The sequence below is a fragment of the Ambystoma mexicanum genome, chromosome 1q, assembly GCF_040938575.1.
Source record: "Ambystoma mexicanum isolate Mex_15411 chromosome 1q, UKY_AmexF1_1, whole genome shotgun sequence".
Lineage (NCBI taxonomy): Eukaryota > Metazoa > Chordata > Amphibia > Caudata > Ambystomatidae > Ambystoma > Ambystoma mexicanum.
Genome location: NC_090922.1, coordinates 852,258,614 through 852,284,812, shown reverse-complemented (window position 1 = coordinate 852,284,812; position 26,199 = coordinate 852,258,614). Strand labels below are relative to the sequence as shown.

The following is a 26,199-nucleotide window of genomic DNA, read 5'->3' as shown; positions in this document are numbered from 1 at the left end:
TTTGCTTGGTCTCATCTATGTTCAGCCTAATGGGATGAGCAGCTTTCCTGACTATACCCTGATTCACTTAGTGGGGCCATCTCTGCTGGCTTATTAAGCAGCATCTCCAATTATCTATAGAGCAACACAGAGTCTCCATGTGTCTGATTTTGTCTGAAATTCTATTTTTTTTAAAATCTATTCAAGAAAGAAGTATTTGCAAACGATGTATGAAATACACCCAAGAGGTTGTTAGACAGTGAAAATACACAAACACTTGTCAAACAAATCTCCAAGTATGAACATAATCCGTAATGAATTAAGCATGCTAAGTGATGTGCTGTGGCCCTCAAGTACATTTGTCTCTTCCCCGGTTGGATGGTGTGAGAGTAGAATTTTTCGAAGACATGACAGATGTGTGTTTAATTTCAGAATCAACCTCCACTCACTGGCTTTGCTATCAGATTATGAAACATAGAATGATAAGCATGTAGCATAATTATCTTTCACAAAGCAGTCTCTTCTTTCAGTTAAATAAACCACAGCATACTACAACTCTCGGAAGTATAGCTCAGGGAACACGGGTTCGACCCGGCGGCTCCACGCTTAGAAACCTTTGGGTATTAAGCACGTTATAAATAACCTATCATATCATATCAGTACAACTCAATTCATTTATATGCACACCGTGACAAATACACCCTCCTTTTGAATAGAAAACACTTCAATAAAGCTGATGGCAGCAGTGCAGACGTTATGTAAACCCCTAACTCAACCATGCATGAATTAGCTTTCTTTGCTCAGTGAACATTATTTTATAGGCCAATTGGCCAGTTCCTTAATTTCTGTTTGACCCACTTCCAGGGCCAGTCTAATAAAGCACATTGTCTTCCCACATACCCAGCAGTGTGGTTTCGTCGACTCGTGTTATTCAGTGGAAAGTTTGGTCAACCTATTTGAACCTCAAGGCCCAATGTTACAATACCACCTTAAAAGATAGCACGAAAATTATTGTTCCTTGGTCTGAAACATAATGGAGACAAGTGGATTGAAAAAGCGTGACACGAACAACTCAATAGGTTTCAGGGAAGTGAGGGTTTTCTGCCATGTAACGGAACAAAACGAGGCATTTTATAGAAGATATTTCAGATAAAATGGTTAAAGAAACCACAGAATTTGCAAAGATGTCTAAGGGGAACAACAGATACCTGGACACCAACAGAGCACATACATCTTTTGTAACACATTTTCAAAGAAAATCCTGCAGCCCTATCTCAAATATATGCCAGCTTTGACAGCGTGACAAACATTTGAACTCTTCTTATGCCAAAGACATTTTTAGGCCTGCCTGAAAAATATATTCAAGCACTACTCCGTTTTCAAGCTAGTTGTGCCCAGAGTAGGTCATGAGGTCTGCCAAAATGGCATGTCAATGGTGCCGTGAACAGCATTAGTGAATAAATCCGGGGATTGCTTGTGTTTCCTTACAAAGGTGAGTTCACTTTGCAATTCGTGCTGTACTGCTTACATTATTGGCAATACAGACATTGATTTCTATGAGTATGGTCTCCGTCTGCAATGGGACAGGCGGACATATAACAATGCCGTGGAAGGTTTCCCATAGCAATGCCAGCGGTTATTTTATTTTTATTTTATATTGTTTTATTACACGCCGGAAACACGACAGGCATCAGGGCGCGAGTACACAAAAATGCACAGGACACTACAGAGAAAGTAAGCACAATGTGCACAGTGCTCTAGGCTCATTCAAGCCCTTTCGAAATTAGGATACATTACAATCCAAACGTAGATTGGTTGGTAGGGTGTTACAAAGAGAGGGTGCTGTATAAGGAAAATATTTCCCATTAGCTTTCAGCCGTTTAGGGTGCGTGCAATTTAGTAACATCGTGTTACTTGAACGCAGTGTTTTGCAGGTTGATAAATAGTAATTATTTTCTTTAAATATTCTGGGGCTGTGCCATAAATGGCTTTATGACTAAAGACCTCTAATTTAAATCTGATTCTGGCTTTTACAGGGAGCCAGTGAAGGCGCCTTCGATGTGAAGGTATATACTCACCACAAAGTACTTGTTTTATAATGCGCACAGCATGATTTTGAACCACTTGGAGGTCGTGCAAGTTCTTTTAAGACACACCTCCCAGCAGAGCATCACAATAGTCCATTCTTGAGAGGATGGTAGATTTTGCCAGTGGGTCACAGTTTTTTGGGAGATCAGTGGTCTAATTGTTCTCAGGAGTTTCAAGTGATATTGTGTATTATGGGTGATGCTATTCACTTGGGCATAAGGGCAAACATTACAATTAAGGACTGTGCCCAGGGCTTTGACTTTTGTCTCTATTTTGATCGCACATCCATCAAGCATAAAGTGTGTGTATCTATGGTCTAATTTGAATCTCTAGAGGGGAGAACCGAACAGCAGCAACTCTGATTTTGCCTCCTTAAAACGCATCCAGTGTTCCACCATCCACTGCCTTGCAATTTTAAAAACGTTATTTAATCTCAAGGAGTCCTGTTCATAGTTTACATCCAGACTCAGGAAAATGTGAGTATCATCAGCATAATTAATAACCTGAATATTCAAATCCTCCAGTAAATCACAAAGAATTGATAGAGGTTAAACAGTGCAGGGGACAGACATGTCCCCTGGGGCACTCCAAAGGTAATGGGGGCATTGTCAGACAAAGCCTCTCCCCAATGAACAGCTGAAACTCTTTCAGACAAAAAGGAGTGGATCCACGTTATGACACTTGGGGAACACTTTCCCATTTCATCCAGAGCTGCCATTAAGATGATGTGGTCCATTAAATCGAAAGCCATCGACTGGCATCCATCCACTTGAGTCCATAATGTCCACCATGTCTGACTGTAGGTCCAAAAGGGCACTTTTTGTACAATGATAGGACCTAAAGCCTGACTGTTTTTGAAGGAAGACATTTTATTGTTCCAGGAAATCTGAAATTGTTTCGTGGCAACTTTATGTATGATTTTTAAAAGAAAGTGGTATTTGTGATTGGTCTTAAAGTGCTATATCATAGGGGTCTTTCCCCAATTTTTTAACGAGAGGCGTGATCGTGACTCGCTTGATACTTCTGGGTACCTCCTCGTATCTAAAAGAGGAGTTTATGAAGCGAGTGAGGAAAGGGCCAAGAATGTTTCCATTTGCTAGGATTATCTTGTAAGGAAAAATGTCTTCTAAATAAGACGTTGTATGCATACTTTTCATAATTTCCAAGAGTCCTGCTGTGTTTATGTCTTGAAAAATAAAGTCCTGTACTCTGACCTCCGTGGTTCTATAGGGGTCACTCAATCTGGAAACATGTAGAAACTTAAAATAAACATGCACAGAAGTGAAACAGCAATGTTAAAAAAACTAAAGTCTCTAGAAGTGATTTAATTAGTAGTGTGAGCTATACAAGAACATGTATGTGTGAAACATAGTAATGTGGTAGCTAATGGAAGAGCCTTTCACTGGCACAGAAGATGAAGCAGCAGAAAACCTCAATGGGAGGTATCTGATTAGTGCATAAAAGGGGAGGGAGCAAATACCCACAGAAAAAGTATCAACAGTAGATGGAAAGGAAAGCCAAGAAAACATGGGCATGAGCAGATAGGTGGGGACATTTTAGGAACTGTGGAGATACATTAAAAAAACAAAGAGAAGGAGATAAGGAACGTAAAATGGAAAAACAGAGGAGGAAAGGGAGAATGCGCAGACACTAAGCAAGAGACTGGAAGGACTGAAAGGATGTCATATGACCATTTGGGAAGGAGGGCGGTAGTGATGGGTAGCAAGATCTGTGACAGAGAGAAAGCGCATGCGAGTGATAGCGAAGGAGCTATGAGTTCAAGCTAGAGCTGGAAAGGACATGGTGAATGAAAGTAGTCTGGTTGGGGCAGAACCATATTCTGTACAGTCTCAGGGAATAAATACTGCCTTTAGAGTAGAGAAATATGAGATTTTATCTGGAATAAAGGTTTGGTTTCTTGTTCATTGAGAACTCCAGCGCACTTCTGAGTTTCAGGCAGAGTATATGCTTGTTCTTAGCTGGCAAAGTAGTACCCAGGTGTCTGCAACCTCTCTCTCTCTCATGATGTTTTGGTCCACATCTCTCATCAACCCTGGCCAGAATAGTCAATGGGGAGGAATCATGGGAGTTAGTCAAAAACATCTGTAGATCCACAAGTTGCAGACCCTGACACTGTCTTAATACAGAGAATTGGATGCTGAACTTTACAAATTGTAAAAAAGTGTTTGTGCCACATTAAGAATTAAATTATCATTTTATCTGTGTAAAGTCAAGGCTATTGGCATACCAGTACAGAAAGGAGGGCAATGGAATGTGAGGAAGAACAAAAATTCTAGTACATTTTGTGCAACTCTTTACCCACTTATTGACCACCATGCAAATGCTAATCCCTGAAGGCAAGTCCCTGTTTACGCTCGCACCAGAATGAATACAACCCTCTAGGGAAATAAGGCCAAGAAATGGCTTGCAAGGATAACAGGGTTTAATTGTACAGAATACAAAAGTATCAGCAGAGGACTCTGCTGCTCGAGAACGTTCTGGCTTCACTTAGTACAAGCAGTGGTTTAAAAAGGGAGAAAACATCATTTGTATACAGTAAAAACTGGCATCACTGATTGGCGAGACCATATGCATGGGCCCGCTCCATAGGGTGTGCCAGGCTACAATTGGTTCACTTCTCCGCCGTCTGTCAGTCCCCACGTAGGTCAGCTGGGCGCATCTCACCGCAGAGTGAAGGTCAGGGCTCTCATAAATTACATTATCAAAAGCTGCTTTGATACACTAAGCCTACTACTACATCACTGTGGCATTCACCTGAGAATCTCGAGGACTAGTGCCAGGGGGAAGGGAGGAAGAAATACAGTCATACTGACCCACACATTCTGTGCTTTGTTGATACCGTACCTCTTGCACCCAAGGCCTCCACCCTCATTTTGATCTATAATTTATCCTTCCCTGTAACTCATGTTACAAAGAACGTATTTATGTGGCGAGGTGAAACAGTCGCACTGCCTTGGATCTTTTATGGCCATTTGGTTTATGACTGGGGTCACTCACTATAATAGAATGCAGGGGTGTGGGGTTGGGGTCAGTGGTGTGGGCCATGGCTCTGAGTAGGTTGGGGGGTGGGTTAGACGTCCGTTGGCAGCTTGGCTGTGATGAATGGGCACTGCGAGGAGCCTGGTGATGTCTCTCAGCCTTGCAGGGTGCATTCCTCCCAGTGATACTAACTGGGAGGAATGCCAGTTAGTGGGGGCAAAATTGTGGGGGGATTTGTCCCACCTGTTCCCCCCATTTCCTACCCCCATGATGTGAAGGCAATTTGATGGATTTATTTTTAAATGGAGCATCTCACACCCTCCGCAAGTAATTGGGACCTGGTAAAAAGGTAACTCTTTCCTCATACACTCCACAACCTTTGGAATTAGTGCGATTATTGGAGAAAAATGTGTAATTCTCTGGTAATTACAACAATGAAGGGACAAGGGTAAGCTTCAGTGAGAACTGGCTATGTAGACTTATCTCGTCGAATGGTATGGGCCTAGTCGAGTCCTTCCATGGAGCTAAAGTTGTGCCGCGCTGCCCTGCCCTGCTAGGCTATGCATCCATCACAACTACAAAATGGTGTTTCTTTCTATGTGCACACTGAATCTATGCAGCTATCGTTCTCACAATATTTAATCCGTGCTGAGTTTCACAGCGCGGTTCTCTCCCCCCTTGTACACTACATGACTTCATACAGGATGTGCCTCACCTTAAAGTGCCTAGGGGGGTGGGATAGACTAATTTCCATCCCAACATCCTTCTGGTCACTCCCACTGACTACACTCCCCTCACTGCGCAAAACACATCCTCCCGGGATCACTTTGAGCTAGCTCTATTGCTCAGTAAAATCAAACTATGGGCTTTTACTGGGCTGCCGTTGTTTAATCCAAGCTGTCCTCTGAGAGCTACTGGCATAATGGGAGCTTTACATTGGATCTCAATGTAATACAAATGCCTTCACCAAATGTGCCTACAGTCACTTGATTTATAAACAAATGTGCACATCCTTTCATCTATTCCAGGCCCTAAATCCCTGTTAAAACAAGCTCTGGAAAAGCCACCAACTTTGGCTCTTTTATAGGCATTAACTAGCCGTTTGCCAGACACTATAATATGTCCAGGTACTGACACAATTTACCAGCTGTTGCTGTGTTATTGATAGGTAGTACCAGCATGGCTGTGCTTGGCAAATGCATATGCAATGCCTATAAATATGCCAAAACTGTTGTCATTGCCCCTGCTCACACTTTATTGATGGTGGGTGGGGGGATCCCCAGTAAAGGGCTGCATGCAGACAGTTGTATGAGCGAAAAGATTGTTACGAGTGACTGCATCTTTTCTATCGCTTGTGAAAGTGGATGGCAGGGTCTTTTATTTTCTTTTACCTGCCACATCAATTGAGCTTCATTACTTTTAAAACATTTCAGCTGCATCACACTGACAAAAGCAAAACAGGACAAACCATTTGTGACAGAGGTCTTTTGCTGTGATATGAAAGGTTTTGTAATGTTACGGATTTCCACTAACTGCGCTACACTGTCATGTGCATGAACTCTGTGGACCCACTATCTTTCGAACATGACATTTTTCCCTGAATTAAAGTTTCTAGTGGTTTACATCCAGCCTACAAACATGTTTTGTTTGTATTGTTTGCGCTGGTCCCAGCTGTGGCTACTTTGAGTCCCCTACGTATCTGAAGGCAGGCACATCTGCCCAGGGCTTACAGAGTTTGCCGATTGCTGACAACATTTGCCCTGTGGGAGTCTTAAATTGACAGAACCAGGCAAGAATAAGCTGTTAACAGCTGCACAAGTAACTTTACGTAATGTGAGAGGGCTGATTAGAGTCAGTAAACAGGGACTGAGTTAATGTGCAGACCTAACATGTCGAAGAGGCAGTGCAAACATGATGTCATGTTCATCACATGTGGCGTGTTGAGTTTATCAAGGTTTTATAAGAATTGAAATGTGGTACTTGTTTGTAGCGTAGACAAAAGTTTTAAACAATGTGGACTCTGTTACTTGAAATGTCATTATCGGATGTCACCAAGTAATAAGGTGCTAAGCAGACAGTTCCATGTGTTAATATCCCCGGAAAAATATGGCGATATAAAAATATCGCCATATTTTTGCGGCGATATTGACCCATGGACCCTGGGGGAGACACCCCCGCAGCACCTGCATTATTTTAAAATGTGCGGGGGACACCCCGCTCCCACAAATTACCCCCCCTCCCCAAAAATATCGCCTATGGCGAGACAAACGGCCATATGTACGGCAATATTTTTGGTGGGGATATTTTGTAGGGATACCAAGCAGACTAAACGTGTGACCATTTCACAAACATTTACTTTTTAACTTTCAGATTGTCACCCTTTCATTTTACCACACTGTGCTACTACCTATTTAATTTGTTTGAGTGATGGACACCCACCCCTACTCGACAGTAGCACTCTTTAAAATTAATCATGCAACACTCTAAACATCTAAATATTTCAAAGAAGTTTGATAACTATCTGAAAGAAAATATTAACGTGACCTGCTAGAGACTTTAACTTCCCAACGACTCCACGAGAGCCTTGCTCTACATGGACACTCGCCTGCATAATCAGGCCCCTCATAATAACCAGACATCTGATGAAATGTTGCTATTTTCTGCCTGTGTTTGTGGGAGAGTGCTATACACACACATTGCCTGCAACTGTCTCGCCGGTCTTGAACTACCACAGTTGACAAACGCCGAATTACACACTTTCTTTTTTTGAACTGCAGGCCATTTACTAGGTTTTATTAAAAATAAGCACTTTGAGAACCAAAACAAAATGGCTTAGACGTTCGAAATGTTCTGAGTTTGAATGTTTTACCCATGTTGTCTTCTCATTCATTGTACTTCACATAAGGTTTAACGTGCTGCCTTATACTTCTGTCTTCACATGTAGTATAAGGCAGCAACCATTTCTTTAGATCTGCTTCACACACAGACAGAATAGATGAGCAGATCAGCTATATGTCACATGAGTCACCTCAATCTTTCATCGCTGGGAAAAGCTCTCCTTCCACTAATCCTCTGCTACCTGTCGCGTTTGTCTCATCTCAAGAAGGCTGCAGCTCATGGGCCAAGAGCAGCACCTGAGCATTGTTAGAACAGTCAGCCACGGTACGTGTGTCCAACTGCTCCAATGCAATGCGCAGGTGCTGACATAACACCCTGTCCAGGGCAAGCGTTTTTGTGCAGGCCTGAATAAGCTTAAGAGAGTAAGTGAGGAAGTGGGCTGGGCAAGTCAAGGCCATTAGTTGAATGTTTATTATTCAATTAGGCAACACGAGCAACAACAAGAAAAATGTGATCACAGAATGTAAGCGCAGCCAACCATAGCTCATTCATGTATCCTTCTCCTCACAAAGAGGCCCCATACAGTGGTGTAACACAAAATGGGGGGCCCACCCCTGTGAGCAATGCTGAGGCCCCCCCCTAACTCAGCCACAAATCACGGGTCGCACCACACTCTGGGCCGGCCTAGATTACCACGCTTACGCAATATGCACAAACGTGCTGCTGAAGGGATATGCTGCACACTGCACTAGGAGAAATATATAAATAAGTGTTTTAATGCAATATACAGCACGCTTTGAGAAAAATTGGCTAACAGTGCATTGGAACATTAGTGCTTTGCTATTAAAAATGCCCTTCCCACAATGAAAACATGTACAACTGGCTGCACAATGTAGACCAGTCTCGACATGTAATAAACATATTACAGTAAAACATGACAGGCCACATTTGGAGATACCTAGACTGGTTGCACCAAAATGCCAGTCGAAGCAATAACTCATCAAGAAGAGAGCACACATTCAAGCCTGAGTCTCTGCGGCCTCTAACAACACAGCCAAACTCTGGAGTAGCTGACCTCCTTCCTCTTGGACGGCCCCTTCTAGGTCCAACTTGGTCTGTTTCTCTCTGCCACCTCTCTCTCTCTACCTGTGGCGTTCCCCAGGGCTTTATCCTCTCACCCTGGTTAATGCCAGTAAGACAGAGATCCTTCTCATTGGGACCCCTGCCCCTGTTTTCCCCTCTCTCACTCTGGCCACCCGCGTCAATCCCTCTTCCTTCGCCTTCCTGCGAGGAAAAAATCCTTGGTGTCATCTTCAACTCCACACTCTCTTTCTCTCCTCAAATCTTGGACGTCGCCAAGAAGTCCCACTACCAACTGCACCTCCTTAAAGGGACTCTTACTCTTCCCTTTGTCACTTTCCCCCAGAAGCTCACTGTCTACAGAGCCCTTTGTTCTCTCTGAGCTGGACTACTGCAACAGCCTCTTTCTCATTCTGCCTTCCTCTACTCTCTGCCCTCTACTACTTATCCAGAACATGACTGCAAGATGTATCCTTGGCTTCAATCCCAGGGACCGTATCTCTCAAGCCATGAAATCTCTTCACTGGCTCCCGGTAGCTGCAATGATCAAGTCCAAGACCCTTTGCTTTGTCCACAAGGTTTTCTGGGGCCGGGACCCGGAGTACATCCAACGTTCTCTTCCACAATACCTTCTTTCTTCAGCCCTAAGGGTTAGATGCTTTTCCAGGCAGAGAGTGGCAGGTAGATCTCTCTCCTCTGCAGGTGCCTTCCTTTGGAATGGCCTCCCTGTCCCTCTCAAACTTGAGCCGGACAGCCTGAAGTTCCGGAAGCAGCTCAAAATGTTCCTCTTCTCCTCTGCTTTCTCTCTCTTCCTCCCCTGTGGACCTACCTGACCTACCGGTCTGCTGTACTGGTTGCTTGGCTACCCTCCGTCTCACTGAGTCCAGGCTCTTTCTTGATCAGTCACCCTTGCACTGCCTCTGGGCCTACCATGCATTTAGGGGCTGTAACTGTAACCTTACAGTCCCTTGTTCTCCTTGCACTACCCAGAGCCGCGCTGCCTTGGCTGCACTTACTCAGAGCATTGCTGCCCTGTTTTCCTCTCCCCTCTCCCTTGCACTTCTCATTCTCGCACTTGCACAATCTGAATGACACAAGTCCTAGTAAGATAGGTTGTCTTGTCCTCCCTCTGTTTTCTCTCCCTTGTCTTGTCACACCTAGAAACACTTGTGTACAGGCTCGTTATATATGACTTATCATATCATATAATTTTATCACAGATGCCCATAAAAATTTACAATGCTGCAGTAAGAAAAGGCTAGTCTGGCAGAACCCAAAAGCCAGTCTAGCCAGGCAATTACACTTAGCAGTACTGCTTTATCAGAAATGCACAGTTAAAAAAAAGTCATACCAAACTGGGGAATGACTAGACTGGCTGCACAAAAATGCCTCTCTAGCCACTAATACCACATATCATGCCTGCTTAGCCTGGACATGGACGACCATTAGGATTTATTGCACAATCCCGCCCCTGCACACTGTCCCTCCTATGCCCTACCCCAACCTCCAAAATCAGCTCCTTGGCCCAGAAGTACCTCCATGTACCTCTACCTCATCCCAGTACTTGTGTAAGAGGCAGAGTGCACAAGTACTGCCTCATACACAAGTACTGGGATGAGGAAGAATAGGGCTATGAGTAATGAAGATTAGCAATAAGTAATCAAGACATTAAACACAAGAAGTGACGCGACACCATTGAGCTGACTGGGCTTCAGCGCTCCCTCTCCCTGAAATTGTGAGCTATGTTGACTCGACCTGGATGACCTACAGAGCAGTTGCCGGACAGAAAAGGACACAGAAGTTAAACGGCACCTGGGTTTTGCTGTTAACAAGAGCCCGGCCCAGCAATTACTAACATATAGCCTTTCACTGTTAGTACCTGCATTCAAATACCACATTTTTTAGGCAATTGAAACCATGATGTGGGTTTAGTACTTGCATGCCAGGGGAGTGATTGGTAGGGTAGAGAGGGAACAGGAGACCGGTCATTCTCACAGCAGTCCATAAGTGGGTGTTTTCATACTTAAAGGGGAGAGTTAAGTGCTTGTAACATTGAAGCTGCACTAGAATAGTCTCATTAAAATGTGTAAAGAAGTTAGATGCCCCCAAACAAATATGTTTGCTCCTCCCCCACCGCACATGAAGTTAGCGCCTGTTGAGTGGTCCCCATGTTATGCCATTGGCCCCATATCAAGAGGCCTAGCCCCAAGCAAGTCCAGCCCTGATTTTACTTAAGATAGTACGCTGCCCTGCTTCACTAGGAACAATAAAACCCCTGCTTTACCCTCACTTTTAATTGTGGAAAGATGGTTGGGGGGATACATGACATTATATCCCCCTGCTTAAAATTGTGGGGGGGATTTGTCTCCCCTGTCCCCCCCATTTCCTACACCCATGATGTTAATTTCAATTTGATGGATTTAATTTTAAATGGAGCATCTCACACCCTCCGCAATGTCAGGTGTCTTGACCCACGTTTGAACTATTATGCTACAACATTTGGTGCTGTGGGCTTAGAAAATCCAAGATGGCCGAAAAGCCCACATTTGCGCCAGAATCCAGGAAAACTGTGCAGTTTTTGCGCACACCAAAATGGTCGCCCGACCTGCCACCCACCAGCACGAGCGTGATGGGCCAGAAGCACCATGAGCGAAATCAGTGCAAAGGAATATGGTGCTGTTCAAAATCTGTTTTAATTAATGTCAAAAATCGCTAAAATCATGGGCACAAAACCACCGGACAAAAAATCCAACTTCTGGTTGGGTGTTCTACATTACTCTACTGCAGAATCCACATTAATACAATGATAGCAAGGATCATATGCCATCAAGTAAAATCCCCTTTTTGAAATGTATTAATTCAAGAAAGCTCCCAAAAAGGGGTGCAGTACTGGCGCTGGACACTAACCGGCGCTAGCAGTCTAAACTCTGACAGGAGACCTGTATTTCAGGAGCTGACAAGGAACCTGAGCCAGCTGGGACTTCACAGCCTTGCTGGTTAATGAGAATTCTTAACACCTACTGTTCCCGGGCTCTATACTAGAGCGCAGTCTGATTTAATTAAAAGTTTAAGAGGCCTCTGTCCATGGGAAACATTCACACCTACCCTTATCAGCAACAGCACAGGAGATCACATGATCGTGTTAATCAGATACAGAGTGGCACCCTGGTCTTCTGACCTCAGTCAACACAATAGACTCTTTCTACTGAATAGGATATGCTGATTTGAGGTGTAATTGTCAACAGTTGCTCTGGGGGAAGGAAAGACATTTGATCTCTGAGTCAAGCCAAGTTCCCGGGGGCGGGGACAAGCAAATGGGTGTACTGAAGGAGAGGCAAATGTATGTTTTATTAAATTGCTTATAAAATATTGTATGAAGCTTACAAAAATGTCCAATTTGGAGATTCTTAATATGAAAAATGTACCTACAATTTGAGACTAAACTCAGCTCCGTACGATGTTCTGAGACCGATCCCTGCAATTTATTAATGCTGCAGACACTGTATTTATGCTAGAAAAATGAAAACTTATTGTAATGTCCCCAGAGAGGGGGTGTACCTCCGGGGAAGATTTGATGAAAAACCAATATGGCGAAACCCACTAAAAAGCGCAAAATGTTGTCGTTTCTGAACCCAAGTTCGCAGGAACACGGGGCTTGAACAGAGAACTGTATTAAATTAATCTGAGATGTGTACATGTATTCTTAACAACTTGAGTACCTTGGAAACATGTTTGATTATGAAAAATTGGGTTCTCAGTAAAAAGCAAAGGGGCTTTTCTTCAATAGATTGTAAGCAACACTCTGACTCACAACTCTGTTCTCCAGTGAGAGCACAGAAAATCCTTTAACCTATCAGGATCCTGAGAGGGTTGGGCATAGAAAGTTAGCCTTCCCACCCATTTTCAAAAGACATAAAAAGGACCACTGAGACCCAGGTAGACATTCACTTTCCACTTTCTTGCGAAGCACTTTGACGGACGACATCCAAATTCAGGCACTATCCAGAGACCAGAACTTAGAATCCAGACTTCAGAACTTGCAGCAGAGAGGCCTAGTCCAAAAGCTGAATCCTTCTCAGCAGGCCTCAGAATCCAGCCACCTAACCAATCTATTCAACAGCCGGGCTGTGCTGTTCGCTTCTGGCTAGAACTTTTGCCGGAACCAGAGACCCAGACCAGACCGTGGTGCCAGTACCAGACCCAGAAAGCAGAGCTGTATCCAAACCGCAGACCAGACCGCTGTGCAGTGCCAGAACTTTTGCCAGAACCAGAGATCCAGACCAGCAGAGCAGAGAGAACCGCAGCTAAACCTGTTGACCAGATCTGTGAAGAGGCCCATTCCTTCCAAAATTAGGAGTGAGTATCCAGCCAGAACTATGCAGAACCAATCTCTTAATCTAAAATAATCTCATCCCATCCATTTCAACCTATTTAGAACTGCATAGAAATCGTGTGTCCATTCTGTGATTTCAAACCTGTGAAAGTGTCATTTGTCATTTGAATCTTACTTTATTTCTGAGAATCTACCTCCACTAAATCGTCCGTAACTTTTGAACCATACGTGCTAGGAACGATATTTAACTTTCATTTTAAAGCTACGATCCTAGGCTTTCCAACAAACCCAGAACAACATCCCTCATAGTTTTTTCCGTAATCGCGCTCGACGCACTCGCAAAAAGTGCCACGAATTGCAATTTGACTCAACTTCTTCACCTGTCAAAAATAGCTGTCTTTTGCTTGCAACTGCTGAAATTCGTTTTCAACCTGACAATCCCTCATGAATCACTTATAGTGTTGACCTGAACCAGTCTTAAGTAGCTGTCACCTACCCTGAATCTCCTATAGGGAATTAAAATCATTTTTAGGATATTTTCACTTCATTGAAAATCACATTAAAAGTATTTCTGTATGTTTTAAAAGCATCCCAGTTGCTCTAAGCTTGCTAGGCGGGAACTAGAATTTGTATTGCATTTGATTATATTCCTGAAAATTGTGTGCTCCCCTTCCATCTCTTTATATTGCATAAGGGGGAGTGAATTGCCACAAGGGGAAAAGTGATTATATCATCTCTTGTTGAAACCATATCAGTTTATCCCTGTGCTGCATTATTTTCCGTCATTGCATTTCCTTGAAACCATAAAGTATTCTCAGCTACCTTATCCTTTCTATACCAACTCCTAAGTAATTAAAAAAGTGTGCTAGTGTAATATTATCCATTGTTGATCACTGTCATATTCATAAGTGTGCTATCAAATATTAATTTATTCATAAGTGTGATATATATTTAATTTTTCAAATAAATCTTTTAATTTGCAAAACAAACCTACTTCTTGGCTCAATGAGGTCAGGGGATTCAAAGAGAGGGGCGTTATACAAGGGTTTATCATCCAGATCTATGAACTTGTCATAAAATATATAAATAAGGGCTTTCCTTGGGCATCCCAGACTAGGCATTGACTTAGTTGGAGTGCTGATTGAAGTCACTTAACAGAGTGGGGGCTCGAGCTGGGACGTCTGGATTAGAACTACCACTTGTGCGGCTTAATACAGTGTGCTAACTGACAGGATACATAGATCCTGTTGGATCACCACGCTGTTACACTGTAAAAGCACCCCTCAAAAGAAGGACGCTCTAAGGAGACGGTCTGTTTTGCAAAATAAAATACTAACTTCTGTAAGTCAGGAAGGAAATCAATTTCCAGAATGACGACCTTGGTAGATATCAAAATAGCCAGAGAGCACCTCTTACATAAGCTATTTGTGAGAGGCGAATGGACGGAACAGGACCAGACGGTGTGGTTGCAGGCAATCGCACCCCAGATCACTGCAACAGGGTCAGACATATGGAGAGATCAGGGTCCATTACATGTGCCCCTGAGTGAACTATATATGGCCCCTAAAGCCAAAGATGAGCACGACAAGATTGTCAGGATAGCGGCATATTTATATTTATATATGGGAGCCATACAGGACAAATGTGCTGAAGGCCAAGATCTGGCAAATAGGCAACAGATGGCATTAGAGAAGGCCCAATCTGACCTGGTCTCTTCTGAGCAGAGGCTGCACAGGAGCCAGGAGTCAGAAAATGAGAGTAGACAGTATCTCATTAAAATCAAAGAGGATATGGGTATCCTGCAACAGGAAAAGTCTGGCCAGGATACCAGATTCCTGGCCTTGCAGAAGGAGTACCAAGAAGGTTTGGACTCCCTACTGCAGAGCCAGAAAAAGCTGGAGCAACAACTGGACTTCAATAGGGCATGCGCAGAGCAGGTAGTCACCCTGCAAAGCCACCTAGATAGGGAGAAGGCAGAGAGCAACAAACTGATTCTGAAATACCTGGATACCCAGACAGAATTTGAGGAAGAGCGCCAGAAAGCTGGTGCCCTCCAAAGGCAGAGGGACGGCCTGGCGGCACAGAGGCAGGCTCTTAGTCAGGAAAGGGACACCTTAGGCCAGGAAGTCTGCCACTTAAAAAGAAAAATGGAAGAAAATCACCTGGCCCTCCAGGGACTGGGTGACCTCCAAAAAGAGCATCGAAACTTGTGGGAGCACACCAGGAGGGTGGAAGATGCTCTGGCAAGAAAGGAACAGGCCAGTAGGGATGGGACTCAGGAGGTAACCCTCTTGCAGCAAAGACTGGCCCAGTACTCCAGGACAAACCAGGAAGCACAGAAAGAGAATGAGGCTCTCTGCCTGCACAATGATAGGCTCCAGCAACAGGTAGCCATGCAGGAGAGGCTGATAGTCTAGTAAGGCCTTGACTGAGGAACTGAAAGCACAGGCTCTTGCATGGCAATAGGGAGCAGGGGCTGATGGAGATGAGGTTTTCTGGGAAAGGGAAACACCTGAGCATAACCTCAGGAGCCCTAGTACCAGAGGCCTTCATCTCTCCCAGTCCCTGGACTCTGCCGCCCCCATGCCCCCTGGCGCACATGAGCACAGGGCCACAGGGATGGCAGATTACTATCCAGCCAAAAGTATGGGGCTCATAGGCCAGTACCACCCAGGAATGGATGGGCGGGCATCCGGGTATGGGCACCTAAGTACAGTGCAATTTAGTGGGGAACCCCAGGAGAGTAGGCCCACTAAGGGCATCCTGAAAACCTCTGCCCAGTTAGGTCAGTGGGGGTACCCATCAAATCCTGGCAGTAAGGAGGAATCTGAAGACTCCTCTGAACGTCACAGGGCACAGGAGACCAGGTCCCCACATTCTGCCAGCCATTCCCAGGCTCGCATAATCTGGGAAAACCTGGAAGATCAGACGGGCACCCCTGGAAGCAGTGCTTCTGAGTCAGAGAATGAATGGACCAGGGTTACCCGAACCAAAAAGGCCAATAAAGCAAAAAGGGCCTTGCTTAAGGACCCCTTAAAACAGATTAAGGCAATAAGGAGTGTCATCACCCCTTATCACAAGAACGCCAAGTATTCTGTTTGGGAACACTTGGAGCTTTACGAGCAAATGATGGAGACTTTCCATTTGAAGGACAGCAGTAGATGCATCCAGTATGTTAAATGGACATTCTCCCCAGAATACTCCAGTTTCTTTGCGGGGCTGAAGGACCAAAACCATTCAAGATGGTCCACATATAGGGCGGCCATCTTGAAACATTTTTTTGTTCCCCAAGAGGCTCGCAAGGCAGCCTACAATTTGCAATGTGGGGAGGATCAGGCCCCACAAGAATTTGTGCAGGAATTGAAGCGTGCCTTTGCACAGACTACCAAAAGGGTGCGCACGGACAGTAAAGAGTTTGTAAATACGTTTTTCCATGCCTTACCCAAATACATAATGACCCGGCTAGTGAGAGATTTTCACGAGAAAAGGTCACTAGACTGGGTCATTGAACAGGCTACCCGGATCTATGAGATGCAGAAGCCCATAGAAAATAAAAATAACACCCAGAAAAGCCCCAAATCAACCAGCACCCCTGCTGCTGCTAAGGTGACAGAGGTAAAGGCTGCCCCCATTTTAGATTTGGAGATGGGGGGGGGGCTAAAAACTTGCCTGCGCAGAATAACTCTAAGCCCAGAAGGCCCTCGGGCCAGTCACAAACAGGGAGTCAAGGAGGTAGTCCCACAAATGGGATCCCTCATTCCCCTGATTATGTAAGTCCCCGTTACAAGGGGAACCGACCCATCCTGGGGTATGTGTAGGCTCCTCCGGCCCAAGGGGGGGTCCAGCCAAGCACCTAAACCAGGGAACTCCCCTCGTTACAGGAGGGCAGAAATTCCCCAAATACTGGGCAGAACTTTTTTCCCCAGGTATCCACCCAATTTCCAACCCCAAAATCATCCGTCCTTCTTTCCCCAATTCCCTGAGTCCAGACCACCTAATCCAGGAGATGGGAGGCCAAGGGTGGAGGGGTACCCAAATCTTCCCAACCCGGGGTACTACCAGAGAAGGGATAGCTACCCTTCCCAGGATCAGCCCAGGGGAGAAAATAGAACCCCGTATCAGCCTGAGCGGGTTTCACAGTTAGAACGCCAGGTCCAAAGTATGGCACAGGATGTGGGTCACATGCTGAGGGCGCAACAGAACCCTCAGATGAGCATGCCCGCGCAGAATGCCCCAAACTCTGGACCTGGTGCTCCAGAACAATGACGGGGGCAGCACCCCGATAACCCACCGGTTCCCAGGGAGGAGGCACAAGGGAAGGGGGGGTGTAAAGCCTTGGAGGAAGCTCCCTTCCCCGCTTGTAAACAGCCCCTGGAAACCCAGGAACCGGAAACAAAATCTCCTACCCCTGAAAGTCTGCCACCCAAGGAGCAGAGAGGAGGTAGGAGAAACAAAGGACCCAAACAGACCCATTTTGTGGAGGAGGTACAGATCTTCCAATTTGAGGGAGAGGGATCCTCAGAGGATCCTGGGAAAAGGATCTTCTCCTTCAGAGATGGGGGAACTCCTCCCAAAGAAAAATGGGTCCCAAGGGATCCAAATCCAGACTGGGTAGATGTGGGGACTGAGCTAGCGCCGCCCATCATCTCATCCAGAACCAACAGCATAAAAATCCCCTGGTCCAAACCCATTCTGGTGACTGCCTCCAAAAAGGGGGGGGGCAGCCCAGAACCAGGGCAACCCACAACGGCTCTGATTTCCAGTTGCCAACTTTTTCTTGCAGATTCCCATGACTCTCCACAGAATTCTGCCCAGATCTCTTCTCTCGCAATGTCTAAAACTAAGAACCAAAAATGTGCATTATATGTGCCCCCTTGAGGAGAAGGAGAAGATACTATGCCCCCGTTCAAGTGCAGGGGCAGGGTACAATTTTGGCACTGGTGGACACTGGATCCCAAGCTACCCTTTTGTCCAAAAGGGCCTTTCATGTACTAAATGCAGGGATGGGGGAGAATTACCTTATTCCTCTTACCTCTCTTCCTGGACAACTTCAGAACTTTGATGGGAAGGAAATGCCCGTCGAGGAGACTGCGGATCTGGACATTAAAATTGGGTGACACAAGGTGAAACACCCAGTCATAAAAGTGACTCCAGAGGGCACCACTTGTTTACTACGGAATGACCTCCTGAGAAGGTTGTCACCCCTAATAGATTGCGTGAACAAGGTCCTCTGGACCCAGACTAGCCGACCAATAAAATTAAAACAGAGTGTCAACCATGTTAGTTTAAACGGCACATGCCACATGTTTGAACAAAAATCTGACCAAGTAGAATTTCACTTCCAGAACAACCAAATTCCAGACGTGACAGTAATATCAGTAGGACAACAGACCGGTGATGGGGGGTCCTCTCTATTTCTGAAAATCAACCTTCCTTCCAGTTTAAGGTGGTATTCCACACTAGAAGGAAACACTCTGAAATTCTTTACTAATCCACAATCAGACATTCCCACTCCAATAGTTCTGAAAGATGTGAAATCAGCTCAGAGCCTGTCTGATATTCAGCAAATTGGAGAGCAGTTGTTCATCCCTGTTCAGTTAAATGATGGGAAGGACTCTGTTCTCGCCCGAGTGTGTGTGAACAACGTTAAGAGCTTCATCAGCGAAGCCATGTTCTGCCAACTCCCGAAAGATCCAGCCATTCCCACGTTCAAACTGATAGACAAATGGGAAATGGATCTGGAAACACCCAATTCCAAACTTCTACTGCCAAGCAGGTGTATGCTCAAAATCTCCATTGGCAACAAGAGCATAGTCCATAATTGTTGGGTCATGCGAGACGTCACTGCCGCCTTTTACTTAGCAGTGATATTCTCAATCGCTTTGCCATTAGTTTGGACCTAATAAACTTCAAAGCTTGGTCCCGATTAGCGGATAATCCCATGGGCTTTGATGATCCAGAAAAAGCATTTAGGTCAGCTCAATTGCTACCTTATGCAGTTGAAATTCAGATAAAAGAGGAAGTCACCATCCCAGAAAGGACCCGACAATTCTCCCTGGAAGTGAAAGTTAAGAGGACAAAAATTGAAAAACCCTGATGCTTATATTCACCTAAATGCTTCTCTCCAACTGCAAGGGTTGGGGGTAAACCCAACACCATTAGTCAATATAGAACATGACACCATTCCAATAGAGGTGGATAACAGTGACTTAAAGGGTATTACTCTAGCCGCAGGCACCATTATTGGAATGGCGGTTGATGACCGACATTTTTCCATTGATTTAGGAAATGAACTGTTAGGAACAATCCCCAAGGACTGTTCTGACAGTGATGACAACACAACACCAGACTGGAACTTTACCCGGCATGGGGGGGAACTTCCTGGTGTACACTTCCTGCCCTTATGGTAAGGAAGATGTGACATGTGACTTCAGAAGGGATGAGGTGATTTTCCAGGTCCATGAGGGCTGCCTTTCCCACCTGAAGCTTTCAGTCCAAATCAGCACCCTGACCAGGGACTTATCCACCCAGCTGGAGGAGGCCGCTGCGATAGCAAAACCAGAAGTCTTTCCAGGCTTCAGGCAGATGGTGGAAGAGAGAGTCAACCTAGCTGATGCCTGTGTGACTCTGGAACAGAAGCAAAAGTTGAAACCAGCACCTTCAATAATCCGGTGCTGGGAATATTGAAGCCAAACGGCCAGTGGAGACTCTGCGCCGACCTTAGGGAGCTCAACAAACGGGTCCATACTTCCCGATGGCCTCTTCCCTACATTGACCAAGGGCTGGCCCAGACCCAGGGGTCACAGGTATTCACTGTCAGTAGGGAGGACCAATACAAGCTGGCTTTTACCTTTTGGGGCCAGCAGTACACATGGACCCAGGGGTTAAAAGGAAGCTACACATTGCTTACTGGCCAGCCTCTTCTGGTGCAGTAGAACGTTACAACCGAACCATTGTGAGCATCTTAAAGTTTGTGGCAGATTCTGAGCCAAGTTGGGATATTCGATTACCTCTGGTCCTAATGGCCATCAGATCTACCCTGTCATCTGCAACTAAAATGTCACCATTTGAGCTGATGACTGGACGCAGGATGGTGCTTCCCCAGCATTTGCTCTACAGGACCCAAGAGCAGACATTGATCAATGCCTCCACAACTCACGAGTATGTTGAGAATTTTCTCCAGTGAGAGCACAGAAAATCCTTGATCCTATCAGGATCCTCAAAGGGTTGGGCATAGAAAGTTAACCTTCCCACCCATTTTCAAAAGACATAAACAGAGCCACTGAGACCCAGGTAGACATTCACTTTCCACTTTCTTGCGAAGCACTTTCACGGACGACATCCAAATTCAGGCACTATCCAGAGACCAGAACTTAGAATCCAGACTTCAGAACTTGCAGCAGAGAGGCCTAGTCCAAAAGCTGAATCCTTCTCAGCAGGCCTCAGAATCCAGCCACCTAACCAAACTATTCAACAGCCGAGCTGTGCTGTTCGCTTCTGGCTAGAACTTTTGCTGGAACCAGAGACCCAGACCAGACCGCGGTGCCAGTACCAGACCCAGAAAGCAGAGCTGTATCCAAACTGCAGACCAGACCCAAACCAGACCGCTGTGCAGTGCCAGACCTTTTGCCAGAACCCGAGATCCAGACCAGCAGAGCAGAGAGAACCGCAGCTAAACCTGTTGACCAGATCTGTGACGAGGCCCATTCCTTCCAAAATTAGGAGTGAGTATCCAGCCAGAACTGTGCAGAACCAATCTCTTAGTCTAAAATAATCTCATCCCATCCATTTCAACCTATTTAGAACTGCATAGAAATCGTGTGTCCATTCTGTGATTTCAAACCTGTGAAAGTGTCATTTGTCATTTGAATCTTACTTTATTTCTGCGAATCTACCTCCACTAAATCCAGGACAAAATCATGTACATCTATTGCATGAGGGTTAAGGGATCTTGTGTTTGGTAATGCAGGTTTAAGCAAACATTGGTTTTGACTCTTATTGGTATCTGCCATGGTCTTTGTATTCCTATCTGAGGGATCCACTTTAACACATCTATAGTTTCATTAATGTACTGTCCTCATAGGCAGGAAAGTCAGGTATTAATGCTACATCGCTCAACTGGAATTCCTGTGGGTATTTAAGCACAATGGCCTCCCATGTTTCCCGGGTGGCCAAGGATAGACCAAGAGTATAAGGGCAGGTCATGGTCAGCGTCACCACAACTATGAGGAAAACTAAAATGTTACAGGAAGAAAGTCCTGGAAAGAGTAGAATACAACTTGGAAAACACTCACCCAAAAGGTAGAGCGTCCAGCACCCAAACGCGACCCCTACCGGAACTAACTGGCTTCTTGCAGTCGCACTGGTGCTGTCACGCTTGCCGGCAAAGAAAAGGATAAAAGGACTACAGTAGATGCTTGAAACTGTAGTTCTTCAACCAACGGAGCACACAGAGGTTTAAAAGTACAGCCCTGCTCACAATGCGCCAAACGAACAAATATAATTCAATTTAAAAACAAATATAATATTTGCTGAATTGAAAAGGCATATTAAAAAGCAGCATTCATACAATTTTCCTAACACAATACAATATGCTAAACTAACGGGTGTAGTAGCATAAAAGCACACTGGTGCAAAATATATCAACTAAAAGTCAGATCTATAGAAAACCTTCGAGTCACCCCATTGTTTAGGTATTCTTTTTCTTCCAATGTGAGGGAGGATATGCCCAGATGGTGCACCATAACATGCAATCGTTGTATGATGTGCCACAGGGAACCAAGCTATACCTCACTGCAGTGCCTAAACATAATCATAAGGCTTGTCACTGCAACATATGGTAGCTTTTTTGGACAGTTTCTCACAGACTCTACCTGCAGTAGGACTTATAGAAGCCAACCTGAGGCAACAGGGTTACCTCAACAAGAGTTTAACTTAACCACTCTTTAGATTGTAGCAAGTCTGAGCAGCCAGGCTGAACTAAGGTGGAAGGGGGTACTGTTGTGTAGTACAGCTAACACATGATAAATCAAAGGCACCACAAAGGTAAGCACAACAATACTCTTAATGTATTACACTATTACACTAAGGCACACTTTATGTACTTAAAGTTAAGTAGAAAATATAAGTATTGTTGTGTTTACCTTTGTGGTATATATGTAGGGTTTTGTTGCATTAAATCTGCTCAACTCAACTACACTTTAACTAACGTTTTTTAAGTGAATGTATATTATAGGGCGTCAGTCGCCAACCTATAGTTAAGGTGAGTTGGACTCACATAGGAACTTCAAAAAATTAATTGCTAATAACTTTTGGCACATGTGAATGATTTGGCCAAAATGTTGAAGTCAATTGGGGACGCAGGCCTGCCTCCCAGACTGCAACGCTAGTAAAGATTTGTTAAAAAATACAAAAATCATTATAAAAACAAAAAAAAGTTGCGGCCTACTTCCAATTTATTTTCCCATATACAAAAAAGGTCTGTTTTTGTCGGACTGCACAGCCTAAACCGTTGGAAGGATTTGGACCAGGTCCAAAACAACTTGGACATGAAGTGTTGACTTGTGGCCTTTTTGTGGTTTGGGGTTATTCCGTCCAGTAGTTTTTTAAATATTTGACAGAGGAGGAGTTGACACCTTCTCAAAAATAGATACCTATGTCTCGGGTAAACTGGGTGTTTTTAGAAATGAAACAGCCGCCTTATTTCTTTTTTCTCAATGTAAGAGATAGCCACAGCTATAGCTGAGGGTATCTGAAAATGAAACACAAGAAAAAAGCCATTTGCAGATCTCAAAGAAAATGCAAATGCCATCAGTCTAGAGCTCAGGCAGGAAGGTAAGAGGACACCAAGTGAAATTTGGGAGTTGGAGGGGGTCTTTTCAACACAAAGCTTTTCCTTTGCCTTGGCTATGGACAGAATAACCGCAAATAGCTGACATTTGAAAGCAACTGCAGAGAGTGAAATAAGGGAGGATTTGAACGACGGAACAACGACGAGATAACAATTCTCAAGATGCAAGCAGTATACTCCCATATTAAAGTTTCATAAGAACACAACCAGTCATTGTTAGCCAGGTGCAGTAAAGCAGCAAGCCAAGCTACTCCATGAAGAATAACTTAAGTGTGCCCCTGGTGACAACGGAAAAAGCGACACACACATTAATATTAGCTAAAACTTCAATAAATAGGAGGTCATCTAATTTCATACACGGTCTTACAGCACATGACCCATAAGTGGAGGACACTGACTATTCAGTAGAGGCCAACATAGATAGGACACCTGCGGTACTCCCTAAAACGCTCACATAGATGCGAGGCGTTACACAGAACCAAGTACAAAGAGATTGCCCGGTCTCTTGGCTTAAGAATTAGGGATGATAATTCAAGAAAGAGCTGTCCATGGGCCTCTCTCCCCCTACTCTACATCCAGCTCATATATTGATGACCTGTCGGGGGACCATGTTTAGTTAGCAGAGGGACTACCTATCAAAATCCCCAGTGTCATGCTGCCCATTAAGTAGTGTGCCAACCAACCACTTGTTGTAGAGATGTTTTTTACTTTTATCAATATCGGGGGGGTCTCAGGTGGAGCCATCATATTCTTGTAACCCAATGAAATGTTTAACCCCTATGCAATCTACATGTAGGCAACCCCTTTAACCTATCCCCATACGTTTTATGACCTGAGATTATGTTATGACATCATTGATGACACTTTGTAGTACTTAAGCAACTGTTGTGTAGTAACATGTTGAGAGCAACAAGATTGTAATGCTTGCATGATGTCCTGGATTTGTTTGGGTGATAATAAAGCTGGGTTTTGCCTTGCACTTTGTCTACTCTGTAACTCTGTAACTAAGTCTGGTTAGGGCTGACTCCCATTCCTCTGATTCTATTTGAGACGTTTGGACGGCATTAACATCCACGTCATGAGGAATGTGAAAGGGAAAATGCTAGACCATAGTGTTAAAATGGGGAGAGTGGCCTTAAGCTGTGAGGAGAGAAGGGATGAAAAACTGATCAATGAAAAGATGCAAAGTGGATAGGTGCCATTTTTATGTAAGCATAGATGGGATAATAAGATGGATAGTACACAAAAGTGTGGGTTATGTAGGCAGTTGAATGAAACCACGACAGATATGAATCATGGATTCTTTTATTAAGGATGATAAAATGAGTGTGGCAAAAGAGGAAATGTGTAGGCTTGGTAACAGATTGGATAGAACAATACGGAAATAAGCAAAATGTGTAATCAAGGGAGGGGGTTTGGTGAGTAGCTTGTTATGTCTGTGTAAAGATAGCAGAAGCAGGGGTAGAAGTAATCTCTTTACATAGTCAGACTTGAAGCAAATAAGTGGTGCCATATACACGTTTACGGTCCCACCAATATGCACCCTGGGATATAACTGTTCTGTACATTTGTATGTACCAGACAGATCGGCCTTGCTTCCCATCTATTTATACTTTGGCTATCATAGACCACCTTTCACAGAAAAGAAATTGGCAATTCCCAACACATACCTACACAAATCTAGGGCAGAATTGATACTTTATCTGGATGAAGTTCTATATGTGCCAAATTAGAGGCACTGCCACATTTCCACAGTGCATGCATTTGCCTATGTACTCTTGCGTCCTGTCCTCTTTCCTCCATACTGTATGGGCGTCCCTCGCAAGGGATGGGAGACAGAACCTTTTTCACAAGAAAAATCTTACCCTTTAAATTTAGAGGCGTGCAGGGGCACGGCCCTGGGAGCATGCGCTCGCCTGACTCCGCCCACAGGCGCCACACCTCATTTCCCATTGACACGTCAACAATATTCAGCATTGCCTAATGACACCAGTATTATCAGGGGGAGGATGGTGGGACGTATGGAGGAAAGGGGACTATGGACTAAAAGTATGTTAGTCACTACGGTGAGTAATTATTAATTACTCTTACGTCCCAACCCCTTTCCTCCATACTGAATGGGCGATTACAACTGAATGTAGCCTCAGGGTGGAGAGGAGACCCTCCTTAAGAAAACAGGTTTCTTAGAACTGCCTGCCCGAAAGCCGCATCTCACATAGAGGCAGCGTCCAAACAGTAGTGCTTACAGAAAGCCGAAGGGGTGGCCCAGGTAGCTGCCCTGCTGATGACTTGGAGTATAGGGGACTATGGATCAAGATTATGTCTGTCAGTCACTACAGTGAGTAACTATTAATTTCATGCACTACATACACCAATTATAAAGAAACTAGAAGATTATGGGGGACAGAGTGCAGAAAAAGAAATGCCTCAGTCTGGGGCTGGGTCTTTTCCACTAGAACAATTTCCAAACCTTAGCATATTCATGATCTACCACTCCATGTAGAGATGATGGACTTAATCTTGTCTCTAATGGAAGTGGTCAAAGTAAAGGGTAATATAGCATTTCCTTATAGACTGGACCATTGTGACCACCAGACTTATAGCAGAAACATGTGCACTGCCCTTTCCAACACCCCTTCTTAAAGACGTGCACTTTCATTTGCATAAGGTTGGTGTGGAGTCACATATGAAGTTTCCCTCCTTTCTACAAAAAAGTCAGTTGTGAGTCTTCCATTTTGAAGAGAATGTATGACTTTCCGAACACAAAGTATAAACACTATCTATCTTGATCTTCTGAATCTTGAATTCGTAAGGCCTCTGAAAGATCCAAAGTTTAAGAACCTTAACTCTGGTAAGAGAATTGGGTAGTTCTTAGTACATTAACTCATACTTTGTAATTTCATAGAGCCGTTCTATATAGGGCAGATGCGTCAGCATCATTTCAATTGATACCTCTGGATAGGTGCTTGACGCTAAAGATGTGACCTTAGGTCAATTTATCTTTGTTTTGCATCCATTAAATCAAATTAAC

At 44.4% G+C, this 26,199-nt stretch overlaps 1 protein-coding gene across 4 annotated transcripts in view; it reads left to right on the top strand.

The window, feature by feature from the left end:
• Nucleotides 1-26,199, top strand: part of LOC138538055 (complement factor H-like) — a 981,558-nt gene that overhangs the window by 933,489 nt on the left and 21,870 nt on the right. The gene's annotated exons all lie outside the window — the stretch shown is intronic.